Genomic DNA, 22,831 nt, shown 5'->3' with positions numbered 1-22,831 from the left:
AAAACTTGAATCTCCGGATATAGGCTAGCCATAAACTAAACTATTTTTCTCTGAGCTCAATTTAATTCATCCCAATATCTTTAAATTCTTTATGGTTGATAAGCCAAATGGAATGTATCAACCATTTATGGAAAAATAAAAAATGCAGATATGCCAAATATGGTTCTTTATCATACTGTCCATACCAAGATTTCATACTCTTCACATTCCAAAACAAATAACAAATAAGGAATATGAATCCCCTAGGTAATAATCTAATATATTTTTCAAGATAAACAATCCAAGATGACTTCATATGGCCCATTATAGCTAAGTTATAAATGGCACAATTACAAGCAAATCTCCATTTATTATAGTAGAGATACAAACATCAATTGAAGTGGTAGAGATCAAGATCTACTTAGACATCTTGATATAAGCTACATGAGAAGAGTTGGAGACTTTAATCAGTGTGTCCAATTCAGGAGCCAACAAACACTTGGAGGACTCTTCCTTGTAGAAGAAACCTAAGCTTCCACAATCCTTGTTACACTTCTCCCTACACTGAGCCAGCTTAATGGGCCCATCTCCTTCTTTGTAGTTGTTCATGAAGTGCTCAACACCCACAACTTTGTAGTTGCATGGAGGAAGCCTAGGTGGTTCACAACTCTTGGTCCACCGCAACAAGCCATTTGGCCTTGGACACGCAACGCATTGATCATTTTTCAAACTCCCAATGATCCACACATCTTAGGCAACTTGCACTCACTCACACGCCCATCTCTATCAAATAGTGTAAACGTTACCTCCCATGCACCATAATCGACCCTATCATAGTAAGTATAGATATTTAGATTAGCATATAATCCTAGTTGAAGAATTGATAATGTGCTATTGTATTTTGGTCTAGCTAAAATTAAAGTCCCAGCCGTTGATGAATTATCCATGTGAAACTCATATCGTAACTCATAAGCATAGGATTCATCTAATCCTAGTCGAAGAATTGATAATGTGCTATTGTATTTTGGTATAGCCAAAATTAAAGTCCCAGCCGTTGACGAATTATCCATGTCAAACTCATATCGTAACTCGTAAGCATAGGATTCATCTATCTCTGAGGCACTATTGAAGACCACATATGCCAAGGATCCCTCACGAGCTCCAGAGTCTTCATTTGAGTAATGAAGTTAGGGATTTGGAGAATTCTTACTCTTTAAGGTACAAAGCTAATCGATTTTGCTCCATAACAAAAGTGTATGGACCCTCTGAGCCATCGATATCAGATACATGACAAATAAGCCCAGTAGGACCACTAGGACGTAATACAATACCTACCAAAAGCATGTCAGTTGGGAAATCAAAGCTTTGCCACACGAATCGATCTTGATTATTGTAAAGGAACAAATTACCATCTAGAAGAAATTTGAGGCCAACAACGCCCTTGTTGGCTGTACTGGTTTGCCAAACAACGTGCCCATCAGCATCGGCTAGGACTAGATTGCCATTACTACCAAAGGTTAGAGTGGCATTCTCGTGGACGGGTTTACCGCCATTAATTAGTCTCCCAAACCCATCGCATGAGTGATTCAGAACAAGTAACGTGAGGGTGTAGGCATTCGGGGCAGTGTTATAGAAGCAAAGTGTGAAAGAAGACTTGAAAACATCTAAAACTCGGTAGTTTCCATCTTACTCTACGATGTATTCTTGGAATTCGCCTTGATTGATAAATTTGAATGTCTTGAAGGAGGAACAATGGCTTAAGAAACAGAGGAAAGGATGAAAAGGAGAAGGAATATGAAGGAAAATGTGAGTGAGAGTGAATAAGACATTGTTGATTGGCTCTGTGTTATCTCCCATCCACAAGTTTATTAATAAAGGATCAAGTCAGAACATTAAGTTTGAACCTGGACAATGGGTCTCTTTCTATGGCTTGTGTTGGGTTATGTCTTCTATTCTTGTATCTAGAGGGTTGTTGTGGATTCAACCCGGATTTTTTGATGATTCGTTAATGACCCGTTTAATTTGCCCCCGGGCAAAATATTTGGCCCATTTGGTTTGGTTTGGATCCGACCCGTTAAATCTCTTTGTAACCCTAAGTATATAAAGGGTAAGAGATGAAATCCTAAAGAGGTGTGAAAGAAATACAAGAGACAGAGAGAAATTGTAACCTAATTCTTCTTTGATTAATATAGTGAAATTGCCATTTTCGTTCGTGGACGTAGGTCGATGCTTTGACCGAACCACGTATATCTTGTGTCGTGTGAGATTCTTGTGTTCTTGTTTGATTTATACTTCGGATCATAGGTTTTTTTTTCTAACAACTTGTAATTGTAATGAAGAGCCAATATTAGACTTAGACAAGAGCTCTTCATTATTTATTTATTTTGATTTTGAATCGTGATAATCTGAATATCCCACGTTGCGAACTCAATCCACTACTTTGATGTGAGAAGTTCAAAACAATAGATCTGTGCTCTTTGGGCTCCTTGGGATACACAACTATGCTTCCCCATAAAAAAAATGTATCTCAAGGGGACCATGTATCCTAAGGAGCACAGATCTATGCTTCCCGAACTTGTCTCATGGTCAATTGAGTATGTCACGTGAGGTAGTCAGATTATCACGACTCTTAGATTTTATAAGATTAAAAAAATATATATTATATTTTTTGCTACTATAATAACAAGGAAAGGAATGGGATAGTTGGGAAGGCACATAATAATAATATTTTAAATTAAAAAAATATGTCTAACTAGAATCCACCTGTCCTTTATCTTGAATGTTGTCGTCACAATATCTTACAATGTCAAACTGAGTGAAAATACTCGAGTGAGAAAATCATTAGTGTAAAATTAGCATCACTGATGGTATTAAATATGAATAATGATGAATGCACGTTGTAAGCATAAAAAATTTATAGAGACCTTGCAACTCTCTAAATTATCAAAAAGTCCCTAAAATCAAATTTGGACCTATACATTTTAATTAAGACCCATTGATTGAGACGGACCTCATATGATTTGGGTTTGAACTGTCGCAAATAAAGCCCATGGTCCAAAATAAGTCTAAGTGATCCACATATTAAGTATTGGGCCCTACATCCAAATAAATGAGTTTAGCCCACTAATAATTCATACAATCTTTTAAACTAGATTTGGATGAATTTAACATTAAGATAAACCAATCAAAGCTCTTTAAATTATGACATAATTGAAAAGTTAAATTATCCTTAAGTCTATAAATACCAAAACCTCCCTCATTTTGAGATGACTTGGATAACATTCTCTCAGAAGACAGAAGTTTTTCCTCTATAGAAGAAGAAGCTCTCAAGTCCTCCTCTATAGACAAATTAAAGCTCTTTAAGAGACTCGAACTTCAATTAAAGAGAATATCAAATCTAAAACTCTTCTCTGAAAGCCAAGAAATTATTCTCAATCAATAAAAAGTGAAATCCGGAAAGAAAAAAAAACTACAGAAAATAAAAAATAAAAAATAAAAACCATCGTTAAAACAACCTTTTCAACCAATCAAACGTAAATTATGGAGAAAAGAAATCTATACACGTCATCTTTATTTTTATACTGGACTATTAATCGGAAGAAAACACAGAAAGTTGTATTCTCATTTTCATCAAAATTAATAAAATCATTTCTGATCTTATTTTATGAATCTCGAAGTAGATCTATGAAATTTGTAGTCGACACACGTGATTTTTGATACTCGACTGATGTGGTACAGAACCATAGATTTTTTTTCCTATGTATCCTGAAGAAAAAGATCTCTGATTTTCTACCCTTGCCACATCAATTGCATACCAAAAATTCAACGTGAAAGTTAACTTTTATTCTTGATTTTTTTGTTGTTCAAATTTGTGGGAAGGGATTTGGGGAATTCTTACTCTTAAGATACATAGCTAATCATTTTTGCTCTAGAACAAGAGTGTAAGGCCCTTCTGTGCCATCGATATCAGATACACAACTAATAAGACTGGTGGGACCATTGGGACGTAGTACCTGCCCACCAAAAGTGTGTTAGTTGGGTAGTCAAAGCTTTGCCACACAAATCGACCTTTACTATCGTGAAGGACCAAATTGCCATTTGGGAGAAGTTTGAGGCCAACAACGCCCTTGTTGGCAGTACTGGTCTGTCAAGCAACTCGGCTATCGACATCGGCAAGGACTAGATTGCCATCGCTACCAAATGTTAGAGTGGCATTCTCATGCATAGGATTGCCACGATTAGCATCCCAAACCCACCGCATAGTTTGATTCAGAATGACGATTACCCATACATAATACGAGGGTGAAGGCATTATGGGTAGTGTTATAGAACAAAAGAGTGAAGGGAAAGGCGGAAACACCTAAGACACGGTAGTTTCCATCGTATTCTACAACGTATTCTCCGAATTCGCCTTGATTGATGAATTTGAATCGCTTGGAAGGAGGAACATTAGCTTCAACAACGAAAGAAAGGATGAATAGGAGGAAGATGGAAGGAAGTAAAAGTAAAGGTACAGCAGACATTATTTTGTTGGATAGATCTATGTAATTATCAGACCTATAAGTGTATTTATAAAGCATTAGTGGTTATCGGTCAAGATAATGGATCTTTTTAATTAGATGGCTTGTTATATAATAATAAAAGGAATTGCAAAGTTGTGAGAAACCTATATTAATTATATTTTTTAATTATAAAGATGTTTTTTTTAATGGGTAAGCTGGACTTGAACCAACGACCTTAAGGTTGCCTTGCGATGTGTCAAACCAACTGAGCTATGTCTAAGCCCTAATTATAAAGATCTTGTTGCATTAAGTGTAAGAGAATAGGATGCATCATATTATGATCCATGAGAAACATTGTATCATTATCAACGTATCTCATCACAAAAGAAAAGTAGTAATGGAGAATAAAATATTTAGCAATATCTATTAAGATATTTTATATTAGAAATTATTATAGATAATTGATATTTCTATATTAAGCTACTTTCTATATATTGGTTGATGCAATCTCTATCAATATCTTATTATAGTTCACGTAATGATCACCCAAAAATACTCAATAAATTCAGTTTTCACATGGTATCAGAGTTTAAGATCCACTGAGCACATCGATCTTGGTGCATCATTTCTTCGGCGATGGAGGTTACGCCATCCACCATCGCCAGACATAAATCTTTTTTTTCTCTTCTTCTTCACTACTATTTTTGTTTTTTTTCAATAAAAATCCTGCATTTCTTCATGTTTCTACAAAACTCCTTAATCCAAAAACTCATGCCTTACGATCTCAAATATCATTTTATTTCAAATCTCTTCGATGAGACTTTTTCTATTTATTTAAATGCTGGACTGACTTCGTTTCTGTGTTCAACACTGCGCGCTAACATAGCAGTGAATAGAAAACCATTGATTTTTTTAACTTGTATCTCGAGGAAAGAAATTTATAATCATCCGTACACCTCCATATTGGCATAGTGTGAATGCAATATTCAACGAAGTCAGTGTAGCACGACTCTATTTGCATTATATAAATGAGCCATACTACAATGACTTGAAATAAAAGTTGAAGTAGCATTGTGTGTCCAGAGTAGGAAAAAACTTTGAAGTGGGCAGTCCACTTCAAAGTTTTGAAGAAACCCTCTCTATTGTATTACGTGTGGCATTTTCAAGGAGGTGTTTCAAATTTTAGTGAAAATGTAGGGACGTGAAATAAATTCAAAGTTGGACTCGTACGTCCAGAGTACCATTAATTTTTCTTGAACGTATAAAATTCGTATTTTGAGAAAATGCATCTATGGTTTTCTCCTCACTAAAGTACAATTTTTTGTGCTACGTACAGTGTTATTTCAAATGATTTAAGCATTTTTCTACAAAAAGAAAGGGACCAACTCCGACACCTTTGAAATTTCTATTGTTTATATCTTAGTTGGAGACACACATGCCACCCACTAGCTTCTTAACCAATAAGCGGACTTGTGCAAATGCACATGTTGGCAAGTTTTCTCATAATGGCTCAACAAAATGGATATCCACCAATCCTTGACATTTTCTACGCATTATGCTGTCTTTGCTCCACTAAATTCGACTCAAGTGGTTCTTCAGTCCTTCTCATACTTTTCGACAATGGTTCTTCCATTTCATGCCACTAGTTGTATTACAAATATGATGATTCAAAATATTATAATGGACTTTTTGTAGTTTAAATTATTAAATAAAGTTATTAGAGATAATAAGATAAAAGAATATTTTTGTAATTTTAAAAAAACTGACTAACATGGTCTTAAGTGTTATGAAATTTTATATTATAACCATGTTTCTGAAATTCAAAATAGGATAATGCCAAAGTAACATTAAAATGTACATCAATTGTATATTCTGATGTTGTGGTGCACCCAAAACCATAGATATATACGAGTGAAAAACATCTATGGTTGTGTGCACCACCACATTTGAATGTCAAAATCGATGTATATTTCAATGTTATTTCAATAATTTAAAATATTGACAAGATGATTTTAGAGATAGGGGTTGATTTAGGAATAAAATGATTTGTAGGAATTTTTGAGGATAATGACATTAGGAGATAATGTAGAAGATGCAAATTAAATGTGTTCACATGTATGTCACATGGACTAATCATAGGTGAAGTGGAAAAGCACAGTCAATGGAAGAAGGCAATTAAGTCATTTTATCTTCATTCTCCCTATAAATAAGACATGAGTCTGACTTCTTAATGGGGATTCCATTTCTCTCACAATGGGACTCTTCCTACTACTACACCGAGGGAAATAGGAGGCACATCATATTAGATTTATAATATTGAATTTAAATTAAAACGATGTTACAAAGCTAGAATTTTTGCTGTAGGTCGCGCGAAAATTCTAGAAACGTTTATAACGTCAGTTTATGCAAAAACCGATGTTAAAAATATGTTTTTTTCGTGGTTTTTCATGCGAAATTGTAGGAAGGTTTATAACGTTATTTTTTTTACAAACTAACGTGATAAACTATTAATAATATCTTTGGTTCTCATAACCTTTTCCCTAATTTTCTTCTTCTACTTTTGACTCAAATCACAAACCCTAAATCGTATTCATCTTGATTGAGTGGGAGACCTTCCATTTGGAAAAAGAAGAAAGAGCTGGCCCAATCTCGTATGGAGCTTCCCTCTTTTCATTCGATGCAAAGGGTGTTAGAGAATAAGATGCATTGTATTAAGATGCATGAGATACACTATATCATTGTTAGTGTATCTCATCACAAATGGAAGATTGTGATGAAGGATATTCTAGAATATATATTGATATTTAGAATATATCAATTGGGATATTCTAGAATATTTATATTAGGTAGTTTTCATATATCTTGGTTGATGTAATGTCTATAAATATCTTATTGGGGCTTTTGTAATATTCATCCAAGAAATCTCAATAAAATTATATTTCTACAAAGGATATATGTTTGGAGACCATAACAAAGAAAATAAAAAACTTCATTATCGTTTTCATCTTGATTGACCTCCATATTGGCATGGAAGAGTTTAGGAAAGCTTTGTGTATATTTTTATTAGATTCCACTCTTCATAGTGGCTGTAAACTTTAGTTTGCATACTATGAAGGAAGGAAAGCAATACTAGCAAATCGAAGCAATTATTGTATTACTGAAGATGGATTCAAGTAGCCTTCTTAGGTAGTTAATTTTAAATGATAGAGGTTTGTGGGACAAGAAAACATGCATGTAGGAATATTTCCACAGAAATCTAGATTAATGCATGTTGCCAAGAAAGCAAAAGCAAAAAAAACAAAAAAACAAAAAAAAAAAAAAAAAAAAGATATAACATCAGTGGCATTTTCAATAATTTGGACATTATATATACCATTAGTTTGAAAAATTACGGATGTTATAACTCTTTTTAAAAATTATAGTTCTTGAGCCTTATTCATTCATTTTTTCTTTGTCTCCCGATTTAAGCTCTCTCATTCTCTCTCTCTCAATCTCTCTCACTCTCCTAAGCTCTCTTCGTGGTCGTGCTTGATCTAGTGATTTAGGAAGAACCCTTACAAATGAGGACTTTCGACTACGAAATTCTCTCTCGACCAAGAAACCCTATCTTAACCCAAGGGCTTCTCCATTTTCATTACGTCTGAAACTAAGGGCATTTCCAACCTAAGCATGAACTCAAGATCCAAGGGTTTCTTCATTTTTAATCACTGCAATGCATGCTGAAGATGAGCAATCGTTTCTTTCTCTCTCGATTTGTTTGGCTCACTCAAATCTCACTCTTTCGATCAAGCTTCACGAACAATGTATAATACCCTAGATCTATGGTGTTTGATGTTTTTGTTTACTTTTGTTACGTACCTACTTAGATCGAATCACAAAAATAATAAAAGATGAAGAAAAAGATTGAGATTGATCTCATTCGAGGGAGATCGGACCTCCAAGTTAACCGATTCAAGATGATTAGTTTTCAAATCCTAAAAGACTTTTAATAATAATTATTCTCTGCCTATCTTCATTAATCTCATTATAATTTTAAATACAAGAGAAATACTATCCTAACTACCCACTTCTCCAAACTACCCACAGCTCAATTTCTCCCACAATACAAATTATGATCCCATGCACCCAACCTATTTTAACTATTCTACCACTTATTAGGAATATATTCTATACATCATATGTACTCAAAACTAGTCTACTCCCATCCCTACAATTAGGCACATAACAATTTTATAATTTTTTTGAGTTTAAAAATGGTGGATCAAAGGCTTGTGAACACTCAAATGAATCAATGGTTTGACCTTATTATCAATGTTAATGTTGTTAAATAGAACCTTTGAAATATTCATGTATGAACATCATATATTGGAAAGAGACAACTGCTTGCTTTGAAATAAAGAACACCCTATAATCAGAAAAAGTAGGTCCAAACATTCATTTTGCACCTTCTGTAACATTGAGAGTTACTGAAATTTTGTAATTAGTTCTCCATTCTTTGATGACTTTGTTGATATCTGATGCTCCCTGTGATTTATCACTAAGACAATTTCTTGCAACTGATAGGTGGGCCCAGTTTGAGAAGTTTGAGTACATGGGAGAAGCTATCAAAAGGAGCCTGAACATATTGAGCAAGTCAAATCACAAACTTTGCTACATTTATATTGAAAAAATATGTTGATCCACTAGCTCTAACCTAAATATGTATGCCACTATTTAAGATCCTAGGCAACATATGTGATTTTGAAGTACCTATAGGATATTCCATGTAATTGCGTCACACAATACTTGAATATAATTATTGGACAGTCCATATGTGCACAGTTACAGCGTTGATTACAACAATAGTAAGGACACTATATCGAAGTGAACTAGACAAATAACTTGCATTTGTATTTTCAAAATATTCCACAATCCTTATGAGGCACATAGATACCCCCTGAATTCTCTCCACGTTGCTGCCCTTATTTGTTTCTTGTTTTTGCACTAAAGTAATGCTTTTAACACTTGGCTATAAAATTTAATATTGATCAACATGCTCAAAAAATTGAGATCTTGATTTTCGATCTTAAAAGTCAATTTGAGCATAAGAGACTTGGATATGGACATCAACCAATTTCGATACTTAGAATGTTTCTCTGTTTTTTCTCTTTTGCATGTTTTTTTTCCCAAACAAAAACCTTTTTTTGTTTTATAATGTGTGATTAAATTCATGCTTAAGGTAAATGGATAGTTGTATTCTCAAATCTTTTTTGTAAAATCATTATTAAAAGAGTAGTTGATCATGAGAGATCTATCGACCTTACTTTCTTAGACGTGCATGATTCGACTTAATTCTAGGTATGTGTTGTTGGATTAAAAATCATGCTCATTTGAATTGTTTTGAGAGAATGGTGATCTTTATGAAACCAGGATGCAACAGGTGAAGTTGGTAATAATTTTGAAGTTAATGGTTTTGTTTTGAATTGCGAGCCCTTAACAATGCGTTGAAAACCAAAGATTGGTTGAGAAGCAGAAACATAATTGAATGTTCTACATGTATATTCTGCAATACTGACAGGGAAAACATCAACCATCTCTTCTTTGGTTGCCAGTTAAGCAGAGACATTTGGCATCTTGTCTTAGCCAAGTTCTCATAGTGAAGCAAATCGGTTCTTGGGATGACGAAGTCCAATGGATGATGGACCATTGCCGAGGTAGCAACATTTCATCTCAAATCAAGAAAGCCTTATTTGCTGATTTTGTCTACCACATATGGAAGGAGAGATGTAGAAGAATTTTTAGCAATACTAGTATGGATAGTAGAAGCTTAAGTAACATGATTCTCGAGGACACAAGGAGAAGAATAGATGACCTAAACATAACCATGGGAGATAGCGACATCAACAGACAGATTGTGGAGGGATGGGGCATCAATGTAAGGCTTACCCTTCCAGCCTTCTCGATTTGCTACAGGAATCCACCTCCAATTGGAGTTCATAGGTTGAACACATATGGATCTCTCCGAGGCAAAATAGGAGGTTTGGGAGCTGTTCTCAAAAACCACATAGGGAGAGTAATCAGAGCCATGGCTGGAAGAGGGCAGGGGGTATCAGTTCTCCACCACAAGCTCCAAGCCTTTAAAGAAGGGGTGCAAATGGCGATCAATTTGAACCTACAGAGGCTCATCATTACTGCCGACTCTCTCATTGCCATAAACTGCTTATTAGGCAAGTGGGAGGTCCCTTGGAGGGTCAAAGACATAGTGCATACTATCAAAATCATAGGAATCAAGTTTCAATGGCATAATTACGAGCACACCTACAGAGAGGTCAACTGAGCTAATGATCACTTAGCTTCATTTATGTTGTCTTCTGATCTAATTCAATGATCCCCCCCCTCTGTCTAGGGATTTGAGTAAAATTATTGAGAGGGATGCCTCTGGGCAACCTTTCTTGAGAATGTAATGTTCTTTTGTTAATTTAATATAGCTGGTCGTTTGCCTAACCCCCAACTTATCTTCCAAAAAAAAATAATGATTTTTAATATTAATCAAAACAAGAAGGGATATTATTTATGATTTGCAAATGGTGGATGAGGTGATTTAGAATTTTAAAGAATGTTACAATGAATACACATATTTGATAAGTGAATGATGGGTTGTGATATAAAGTTAGTTGAATTACAAATATGAAAATATTAACAAGAATATATGAAATAAAATAATAAGAAAATTATTGTTAAGATTTTGAGGATGATATTATTTTCAAATTCTTGAATAAAGATAAAAATAATGATAATGCATTAATAAGTGCTAAGAAAGTTGAAGTGTTCAAGTTGAAAACACAGTGACTTGACTCAATTAGATACTAGGTATGTGAGGAAAATATTTATTTAGGTGAATTGAGTAGTGTTCAGGAATTGAAGAATATTGATTTATATTAAGATTGATTATAAAATAGAAAATGAATGTATATAGAATTTTGTAAGAAAATAAATACCTAAAATAATCGAAATTTTGGTGGAGAACAATCTTATAGAAGTAAATTCAATGATAGTTCCAGGAAGAATGATGAAGATTTTCTTAATGACTTGAAATGCAATAGATCGTACTTTATGTATAGCCTTGGTTGCAGTGATAGTCAAATTTGAAATCAAATGATTTTGCAGGTTAAGGAAATAATTAGAGTCTTGAAAACTAGATACCTCTTTAACGGGAGGTAGAGCTTACATTGATTAGGAACACTATATCAAACATCCTGATTTCTTTCCTTATTTTATATCATGAAGAAGTTAGAATTGCAATTAGAGACTTTCTTTAAAATGATAAAGTCGATAAATCAAAAAATTCCATCTGCTTAACTAGAAGATGATTTATCATCTTAAGAAAAAGAAAAAAAGGGATTTGCTAGTTTTATTGGCTAAGAATATATCTTAGACATTTCAATTGAGAAAAATTAAGTAAAAGATTTGATCGATTTGAGAATTCATATGGAGAAAGATCAATTTTCTTTGGAGAATTATTATTTAGGAACCTCAGAAAATAGAAAGTGTATAATTTAAAACAAATTTACATTGAAACTAGGAGACTTTATAGCTAAAACAAAATGTATGAAGAAGGACAATGTAGATCATTACTTTATAATTGGATGAATAACATGTATCGATGAATAAGGAAGCGATCATAACATACTAATGGAAGGAACCTTTGTGGAAACATCATTATATTGAAACAAGAGTTACATATTTGAAAATATGCCTAGATATAAATTCCAAAGACTATTTGAGGAATGAAATACAATCTTAAATTTTGATGACGAAATTTTTGTTAAGAAGGGGATAATGTAATGCCCTGGATTTTTAATGTGCATCTCGAGAAAATTCGTAGGTCTATAAAATAAGAAAATCTTCTAAGATTTGATTCTGAAAAATCTGACTACACCATTAGATTCACATCAAAAAATTAATCGAAATAAACTATACGAACGTGAAAATTGAAGTTCGGGACATAAACTTTTTAATTAAAATAAAATAAATTTAATAATTACCATTATGTTCCTAAGATGTTATATGCTAAGTCCATGAAAATTTCTAGATTTTTTTTCATAATTCAAACATTCTCCTCTTCTAAAATAAAACCCTAGCCTCCCCCCATCTTCAACGTAGGGTTTTCATCTACTTAGAGGATTTAGTAAGCTTCGGCGTAGAAGATACAGTCGTTCGTCTCATCGCAAGCTTCGAGAGGAACCAAAAAAATAGCATTTCTTACCACCTCCGATATGGAACCTTCGACCCAACTCAAATTTTTGCGCTTTTCGAAGATATTTGGACATAAATCTAAGGTAGAGAACTTCTACATCTTCTAAGAGTCGTAGATTTCATTTCACCTTAGATTTTGATTCCAAAAACTCAATATAACTATTATACATTAGAAGAAATGATATTCTTTACAGAATTCATGATTGAATAAGTTAATTTGATGTTTTTCTTGCGAATCTATGTTTCAAAATGATATTTGAAAAGTTTGGATAAATTTGAGGCAAAAATGAGAGAAATTTTGGCAAAACAAATCGAAATTAGTTCATTTTCTGTCGGTGGCATCGTCGATGCCACTGATCATGCCACCGCCAAAATGAGTTCTGCCATAGACAAAAATAGATTTTCAACATTATTTTTCTCCAACAACATATTCATTTTCAACACCTTAGTTTTATTAAAAACATTTTCATAAATGTCTACTTTAAGTTATTTAATGAAAATAAAGAAGTACCCCTCCCCCCATTAGGAAACAATGAAAATAGTTTAAAAATCCGAATTTTAAAATATCAAAATCTAATTTTGGGTTCAAGAATAAAACGTAGATTTCGACGTTATTGTTAGACTTTCAATCTTTATTTTCTTCTACTTTTCTTTTAAATTATGTTTTAAAAATTACATGATGTCAAATCTCGTGATTATAACTTTTTATTTCAAAAAGTCGTTTTACGTTTAAAGAACTTTGAAAAATGACATGTCTGACACAACCAAATTTTCACTATCTTTTCACAACTTTGACCAACCGTCAATGACTTTGCCCCAAATTTCCTACATAACCTATTTTTGATCATTTTCCTTAAATAATTTTATAAAATGAGAATTGATTTTTAAACTTTATTGAAAAATTTAATTTTTTCTCTTTAAAGAATATTCAAAGATTTGGTTGAGCTTAAGAAATAAAATGATTTGAATTGTTAAAAAATTTGAAAGGATGACATTGTAGATGCAACGTCTTTGTTTTTATTTAAATGAGTGTGTAAACTCTCATTATTTTCACGTAGTGGCGAGTGGATATCTAGGTGTTAACTTTTATTTTCTATTATCGTGAAGCAATGTTGCATGTTTATTAGGCCGTTGCATGATAGAAAATCAAATATTTATTCTACACACTTGTAATGTTAATTTCTATTTTTTTACTTTCATAAAGAAAAATATATATATATATATATATATATATATATATATATATATATGTAGTTATTTTGGCATCCGTGAAAGAGTCTTTGTAACACCCCGAGTTTTTAATTTGTATCTCGAGGAAATCTAATTGTGAATTTCGATAAAATTCTAAAAGAAATGCTTAGGGTAGAATACTCGATTTTTAGTTCGTTCATTTTTAACGAATTTCGACTCCGCCATTAGGTTCAAAATGATCGAAATATATACTTTAACCTGTAAGAATGTTCAAATTTGAGTTCAGGTGAGAAAGTTATAAAATCCTCGAATTTTGTGTTAAGTGGGATCCAAAATAGTGAATTTTCAATAGAGGAAGAATAAAAAAAATTCGACTCCACCATGAGATCTGCAATGAAAACTTATTCGAAATGAAATACTCATGTGTCATTTTTCGAGTTCAAATGGTTAGGATTTCGTCGAAATAGAAACGAAGGAAAAATACCAAACTGCCCCCCAGCTTTTATTATAAAAAGAACCAACTCATTCTTTTATTCACTTTCTCCTCTCCAACTCATAAAGAATCAACCATTCTCCAAACCTAGGGTTTCAACCCTTCCTATCAAGATCTAGCACAAGCGAGTTCGAGTTGATCATCAGTGAAGGAGAGAAAATCGTCGGCATCGACAGACTCCACACTTTCAACTCGTTTAACCTTCATTTTTCTTTCTTTATCTTGTTCTCTCATAAAAACCAGTAAGTAGGTTCATTTATACCTACTTAGAGTCTCATCCAAATCAATAAAATGTTGTCCATCGTCATTGAAAAGGGGAAGAACACATTCAAATAGGGTTTCACGACTAACCTGACCGTTGGCATCGAATTCAACCACTTTTGGAACTTCGAGCCGCCGAACATTGACCCTTGGTGTTAGTTCATCACCATTGACAATCACGAATCAAGTAGGGGACTCTCAACTCTTATTAGTAGCCATAGATTTCAAGAAAATTGCATTTAGGGATATTTCAAAACTTATTTTGTGTTTCAAAAATTGTAGAATATTGTCTAATTATTTCAAATTCATGATTAGAACTAAGGTATTTGATGTATTTTATCATAATTTAAATATTGGATCCATGGGTGGGTTATTAGAATCGAAAAAGAGTGAAAAAATCAAAGAAACGATGAAAAAAAATAGAACATTCGTGAAATTTCAGCATTCTGACCGTTCTACCGTGAGTCGTCGTGCCCTAGTCACGGTGCCACCGTGAAAATCAAAAAGTGATTAAAATTTTTTTTTTTTTTGATATTTTTCTTGGATTCCTCATGTTTTTAATATGTCAAAACGACTACTTATAGACCTCGTAACTCTTTCAAATGAGCCGTGAAAAAAATAAATAAAATTTCGTCACGACAGGAATGTTTCAAGAATTCATGTGATAACTTTTACATTACTTTGAATTAGGTTACAGAATTACATGGTCCTTCTCATGTTGTCGAGGGCTTTCATTTATAAAAACTCGTTTTCAACTTCGATAACTTTGAAAAATCAAAATTTTGACACTTAGCCAAATTTTTCAGTTTTGACAGTTTGCCTTCGCATACCTATTGGGACCCCGTTATAACAACAATTGGATAATTTTTCGATCGAATGATCAAAGTGAATTTGCAAGCTTAAAAAATAAATATTTGATTTGAGAAGTCGAGAAGTAAAAACATGGTAGAATGGGAAATGGATGAATCGATAAAATGTCAGAATCATACCGATAGGTGATATCTGCATTTTACGTTGTATGTTATGTGTAAGTTAGTGAAGGAATATCTAGGGATAATGAAAAGGTTACATGTTTATTTAAATTTTTGTTGACGCAGAGGCTCCGAGTACTGTTATTTATTTTAGGCCGGGGGCCACAGTTGCATGGCAGGAAATTGGATATCCATTCTCAATTCTGTATTGTTAATTTCTTTTTTGTTTTGAAATAAAAATGATATATATACGTAACTATTTTGTGAGCTGTTAAAAAGTTTGTGAATGCCTGAAGGGATTGTGCATCATATCATCCGGAGTAGTGTACTATCCTAGGATGTACGGTAGGGACCACCAAACTCATACGTGGTATGAGACGCATATGAGAGTGAAGTCACAACTAGAATCCGGGTATATTCCTTTCTATCTTTACCAGTAAATGTGTATTATAAAGGTGGTCGTATACGAATGGAGTGTTTATTATGGGAATAACATGCACATTTGATAAGCATAGACGAAGATGATTAGTTAGTGATCACTAACAATCTAGTAGTAGTCAAATGTTCTAACACATCGAAAAGAGACCCATTGCTTACGGTCATGTCAAACGGTCCGCTTGAGTCGGATAAATGGTCACTAATGTGGTAAGAGCAACGATCGACCATAAAATCAGGAACTAAAAGTCAGATTTAAGTTGTAACATCATGTCCCGACTAGAAGCGATCCAGTCGTGAATCCCAACTCTCTAATTCCACTACTCCACCATTTTGTATTATGTATCTGTTGTTATACTTTGAATTATAAACTGCAAAGCATGCTTGTCATTTCAATATTGTTAAATTATTTGTATAAAAATGAAAATGTATAGTGAGTACTAATGATTGATGTCATGTGAATCTTTAAAACTATTTAGTTGCTCATCCCTAACTCTATGTACCAGTTAATCGTATTTTACTTGATAAACATCGCATGTATTAAAAATGTTTCAGTATGCTTATTCGTACATGTTAGGTGAGGTTATTAGTAGGGGTTGTTTGTGGACCTACTAGGTAACCATTGTTACTCACCATTTACTTCATTTTTTTTTTAGTTTCAGAACCTACAGTCGGAGAGACAATCATAGAATCGTCTAGCGAGGACTATCTGGTGGGTCATACCGACGACCATAGTCCGTTACCCAATGAACACCACGACTACTTCTACTAGGAGTCTGTTGTCCTATGAGAGGTATATGTTCTTTTTGGGGTTAAGTGGTAGGTCTATGTTAGAGTAAGGAAATTTTTGTAATCTTATATAATTTCACTTTTTGCACAACTCTGATCAAATTTCGTGATGTTCGCGATTTACTGTCTTCCACATCTTGTATATTTTGGTACATTGTCATATACAGGATTTATTGGTTGTTGGCTTATCAATTTTTCTTTGCTTTTGAATTCCGTGAAACGCTAACATAAGAGGAGAAAATTGTCCAAGCTTTAAGGTTGACCTCGAGAGTTGTGTTAGCGTTTGGCGGGGCGCCACAATCTTTGAATGCTTGTAGGGATAGTCTATCATGTCATTTCTGGAGTGATATATTATCCTAGAATATACAATTGGATAGTAAACTCTTATACAGTATGGGATGTATAAGGGTGTAACATCACAATTGATATCTGGGAGATTCCTCTCTATCTTTACTAGTAAATTATATAATGTAACGATAGTTTGTGGAAGTATAGAGATGTTTTCGACAATCATATGTTCGCTCGTTAGGCATAGATAACAATGGTTAGTCAATGATTATTAATAATCTAGAGTAGTTGAATGTATTGACATTTTGTGAAAAAAATCAATACTTTATGGTCATAGTCAATAACCAAACAGAGTCTGATTAAATGGTTATCCAATCACGGGAAGTGCAGTGATCGACCACAAAATCAGAAACTAACTATAGAATTCCACGTAGGTGAAATCTAGAATAGTTCAGATCTTAACTAGGAGGTATCCAATCGTGATTCTCACGCTCTTATCAACTATACTACCATTGTTTGTTTATAATATTATTATTAATGTTATGTGGATTTAAAATTGGAATATTTATGGGTTGATGAAATGATTTTTTTTTCAGACTAGTTTATATAATGTTACAAAAGTTTTCATTAACTTTTAAAACATGATATTTTATTTTGACAACAAAACTGATAAATTTTCAAAGGTTACAAATGTTTGTTGCTTTCTAGTTATTCTTTATTTTGAGATTTTATGTTATGACAAGACTTGCAGTTATTTAAATGTCTAGTATAATTGAACATTTTATTATTGTTTATACTGAAAACTTGCATGTATTTCAAATGTATTATAATGATTTTTACCATTTGATATATTTATTTCGTAATAGGTAACTCCCCTATTACTCACCTTATCCTTCACTATTTCAGATGACAACATTTTTTGAGGAGATTGTCTTTGAGGAGCCAAATTCCGAAGTAATACATGGAGTTCATTATTCTAAGGGTTGCAGTCCCCATCTGATTGAGGATGATTTTAGGGTTTAGTTGTTTATATTATTTGTTAAGAGATTATGTAGTTAGTATAGTTGTAAGTGGATCTTAGGTTGTGATTGATGTTTAGTTTTCACACTTTGGTATCCTTGGTTATTAGATGTACATTTCTACTGTCATATTATTATTTTATCACTATATTAATCTATTTATGCTATTATCATTTTTAGTGCCTTGGATTTTAGCGTAGAATCAAGGAGATTCATGATAGAATTTGGGGGTGCTACAACGATTGGGCATTCTCTTAGATGGCAAATGGTCATTCCTTTAGATAACAAATGTCAAGATATGTCTTTTGATTCTTATTGATAATTCTCTATTCTTCAATTCCCTTGCATTGGTCTTGCTTGTACTCTGTTTCTTGAGCGAATTTTGTGTCTATTTCAAACATCAAATAGGGTGGGACCATGGTACCATACAACACTCTAAGATTTCATGTACAATCGATAAAAGAAGAATATAATTTAGCAAACCTGTTTCCATGATTCCCAACTTCCAATGGTCTTGATCGCTATTAGAGCTAGCTATAGTCTTCCGCCCTAGCCATTTTCCTTCGTAACACCTTGACATGGTTGTGTTTACTTCGTTGAGGTAGGATGGAGACCACAACCCTATTTATAAGCCTTGTCTTGCACCATCTTTAAACCCTTCATAAAGAAGGTGATCCTTAATGGACTACAGTTTATAAACGTAAAGTGAATAAACACGTTTTCCATGGTCCGAGAGAGAAAGGAGTTTCTACACAATTAATGAATCCACATTACCCCATCGCATGTACAACATGATCAAACGTACATGTAGGATGCGCTATTGACATTGATCACTTATTAATTGATCACCAAGTAAATGTGTCCAACACACATGACTCATTCCTTTATCCAACGGTTTATGTCTTCATGATATGATCTTTGTAGGCTCAATTTAGAATATAAATTCTAACATTATGTTGTTTTAAAAGCACTACCTCGAATCCATGCCTGCTTTGCAACCCCATCAAAATATAGTCACCAAGCTTGACTTGTTTTTAGATATTTTATGGCCAAGTGACATGGTACGTCCTTATCCTTGATGGTCTTGTGACTGACATGAGTGATATAAAATCCCTTATCAATTATAGCAAACATTGGGTGGTCCTTATTATTATTCCTAAATATCACCACTATTATTACGAACATGCAAAAGCTCAGGATAGTTTTAATGCCTAAAGCACTATAAACTTGATGGATATCAGATATAACAATTGTAACTTAAACACAATAGAGTTCTGTTTTTTGTTTTTCTGTTTTTTTTGTTTTTTTTTTTGTTTTTTTGTTTTTTTTTTTTGTTTTTTTTTCTTTTAACTTTCAAAGAAGTTGTCTTTCTTATCCATTATAAATGTAGAAGGTTATGTCCTCAAAAACTAATTTTGTCTTTATACCCAACATGACTTAAAGAACTTACACATCTTTTGGTGGCATCCATTCATTGTGATTTTAAACAAATCTTAATAGTTAACAGTCCACTAGCTCGATACTACTTTAAGTAGAATTAGAAAATGGCTAACCATTCTGGAGCTAGAAATTAAATCCTATAGCAATTCATAATGGGCATTAGGTTGCATCCGACTCCAATTTCTCATGCTTTGGAAGGCTTTGAAGATGACCAGGATGATGAAATATCTAAGATTGTTGGGTCTCAATGAGAGTACGTATTGCATGAAAGAGTTTGTTAAACGGGATCAAGGAGAAGGTCTTAGAGATATTTGGGCCCTCCAATAGGAACAAAATCTAGAGCAATTTCAAGACAATAATAGAGGCATTCTAATGCTTTATTGCCTTTTAGGTTTGAAGATATTAAAGGATTCTATTCTATTTTTCAAGAATTAAATTTTTTCTTTGAGCCTTCAATAGATTTTCGTCTGTAAGCTGTTAATAAGAGTTCTCCCGCTATTATGTTCAATTTTCTTATACATCAATATATGCCCTTGCTTGCTTAGCAAAAAAAGAAATATTTTATTTTTAATCTATCAAAAGCCAATGACTTAAATTTTTTGGGTGATCAGCCAAATACAATACGTCAACCATTTTGACTCATAGTGCAAATGTACAATAGTGAAAATATATAACAAAAATGAAGGTATGCCAACTATGCATTTTATATTACTCTCCACTCTCCAAACCAAGATTACACTCCATACTCAAAGTCACAATCCAAAACAAGCAACCCAATAGAAAAGATGACCAATAACAATCTAATAGACTATTTTAGACACAATGTCTAAAATAACATACAAAACATCATTTATTATGGTAGGGATACAAACACAAACTGAAGTGAGAGGAATAAAAATCTACTTAGAAATCTTGATATAACCTAAGTGAGAAGTGTTAGATACTTTAGACAGTGTGCCCAGTTCAGGAGCCAGCAGGCACTTAGAAGACTCTTCCCTGTAAAAGAAACCTAAGCACCCACAATCCTTGTTACACTTCTCCCTACATTGAGCCAACTTCATGGGCCCATCTCCCTCTGTGTAGTCGTTCATGAAGTGTTCAACACCCACAACTTTGTAGTAATCTACATTGGTCCCATCCTTGCATGAAGGAAGCTTAGGAGGCTCACAAGTGTTGCTCCACCCCATCAAGCCTTGTGGCTTTGGGCAAGCAACACACTGATCATTCTCACAAACTCCCAATGATCCACATCTCTTAGGCAACTTGCACTCACTTATACTCCCATCTCTATCAAACAGGATGTATGTTATCTCCCAAGCATTCGAATCAACTTTTTCATAGTAAGTATATATCTTCAGATTACCATCTAATCCCAATCGAAGAAATGATAATGTGCTATTAAATTTGGTCCAGCCCAAAATCTGAGAACCGACACGAGTGGAGTTCTCGTAGAAATCAAACGTTAATAAGTAAGAATAGTTTTCATCGGTCCTCGAGGCACAACTGAAAATCACATGCGTCCCAGGGAGCCTAAACTCTTCTGATGCATAATAAAGTAAGGGATTTGGGGAATTCTTACTTTTAAGGTACATCGCTAATCGTTTCTGCTCTATAACAAATGTGTAAGGTCCATCTGAGCCATCCATATCAGATACACGACTAATAAGTCTGGTAGGAACCTCAGGACGTAATACCTGACCCACCAAAATTGTGTCAGTTGGGTAGTCAAAACTCTGCCACACGAATCGTCCTTTACTATCGAGAAGGACCAAATTGCCAGTTGGAAGAAGTTCAAGGCGATCAACACCCCTGTTGGCAGTACGGGTCTGCCAAGCAACCCGACCATCAGCATCAGCTAGGACTAGATTACCATCTCTACCAAATGTTAGAGTGGCATTCTCGCGCACAGGTCTTCCACGGTTAGCCTCCCAAGCCCACCGCATTATTGATTCAGTATGCCTAGTGCCCATACGTAATGCGAGGATGAAGGCATCGGGAGTAGTGTTATAGAAGCAAAGAGTGTAGGGAAAGGTAAAAATATCCGTGAGACGATAATTTCCATTGTACTCTACGATGTAATCTCCGAATTCACCTTGATTGATGTATTTGAATGTATTGTGAGGAGCAACACTAGCTTGAGCAACAGAGTAAACAAGGAGGAGGAGGAAGATGGAGAAAAATGTTGGTAAAAGTGACATTGTTGGATGGCTTATGGTTCTATGTTATCTCCCGGCCCTTACAAGTCTGTGGTTTATAAAGGATAATGGTCAGGCATTATAGTGGGAAACAGGATAATTGGGTCTATATCGATGGCCTGTAATAATAAGTAAAGGATCAGCACACTAGTGAGGATCTTATATTAAGTACAATTTTAGATTTTAAAGATGTCCTCGCATTATATTAGATGGCCCAATACTTTATACAATAATAATACTTATATGTTTTTAATAACCCACGTGCCTCCCATTACCTTTTTGATAAACTAGAATTGTTCCTGGTTGGTGGAATCCTGTACTCTTTCGGAGTTGTGTAAATAATAGAGACATGCCATCCACGTGCAAACGCACATGTTGGCAAGTTGTGGCTCTTAACCCAACAAAATGGATATCCGTCAACCTGTTTTTTACCTTATCCTTTAGGTTCAAGCTATTTGCACCCATCATTGCTGCTCACTGCACCAACCTAAAGCATATTTTGGGTGGGATGTATAGGATGATGTGCGTGCACTTAGCATTAAGGTAGGTAATAATTAAGCATTACTAGGGATATTATTGGATTGGTTCTCATTCTTACAATGTTATTTTCCTATCGTAACAAATGTTGTCTACGTGGTACATTTTGTTTTGATTTAAAACACATGGGATTGCATGCATAGTTGATTCAGGAGCCCAACGTAGACACTATGCTGGATCTAGACTTTTGGGAAAGAAGTCGAGTTGAGATTACACGTTTCTGTGAGATTGTACTAATTAAATGAGGGTATTACAATAATTTCACTCTCTTTTTTTATAGAACATTGTTTTATTTAATGGTTTGATTAACTCAATGAAAGTCAAGGGGGTAGACCTCATCTTACATTTTGCAAGGACTATCACTAATTTTGTCAGTTTTATAAGGGTTAAGACTAAATTTCCCTATATATTTTTACTATTATAATGAGTTAAGAATGATTTACCATTAATTCACATTAATTATTTAAGTTATAAAAATCCACTCCTATTAAAATTT

General features: G+C 33.8%; 2 pseudogenes; both read right to left on the bottom strand.

The window, feature by feature from the left end:
- Nucleotides 1-396: 396 nt before the first annotated feature.
- On the bottom strand, nucleotides 397-4,502 carry LOC147387771 (epidermis-specific secreted glycoprotein EP1-like; annotated as a pseudogene).
- A 16,000-nt stretch (nucleotides 4,503-20,502) lies between these two features.
- Nucleotides 20,503-21,801, bottom strand: LOC147387770 (epidermis-specific secreted glycoprotein EP1 pseudogene; annotated as a pseudogene).
- Nucleotides 21,802-22,831: the final 1,030 nt, after the last annotated feature.

Source organism: Akebia trifoliata, chromosome 13 (genome assembly GCF_017979445.1).
Source record: "Akebia trifoliata isolate Shusen 1 chromosome 13, ASM1797944v1, whole genome shotgun sequence".
NCBI lineage: Eukaryota > Viridiplantae > Streptophyta > Magnoliopsida > Ranunculales > Lardizabalaceae > Akebia > Akebia trifoliata.
The sequence above is the reverse complement of the archived record's forward strand: the minus strand, read 5'-3'. Positions and strand labels throughout refer to the sequence as shown.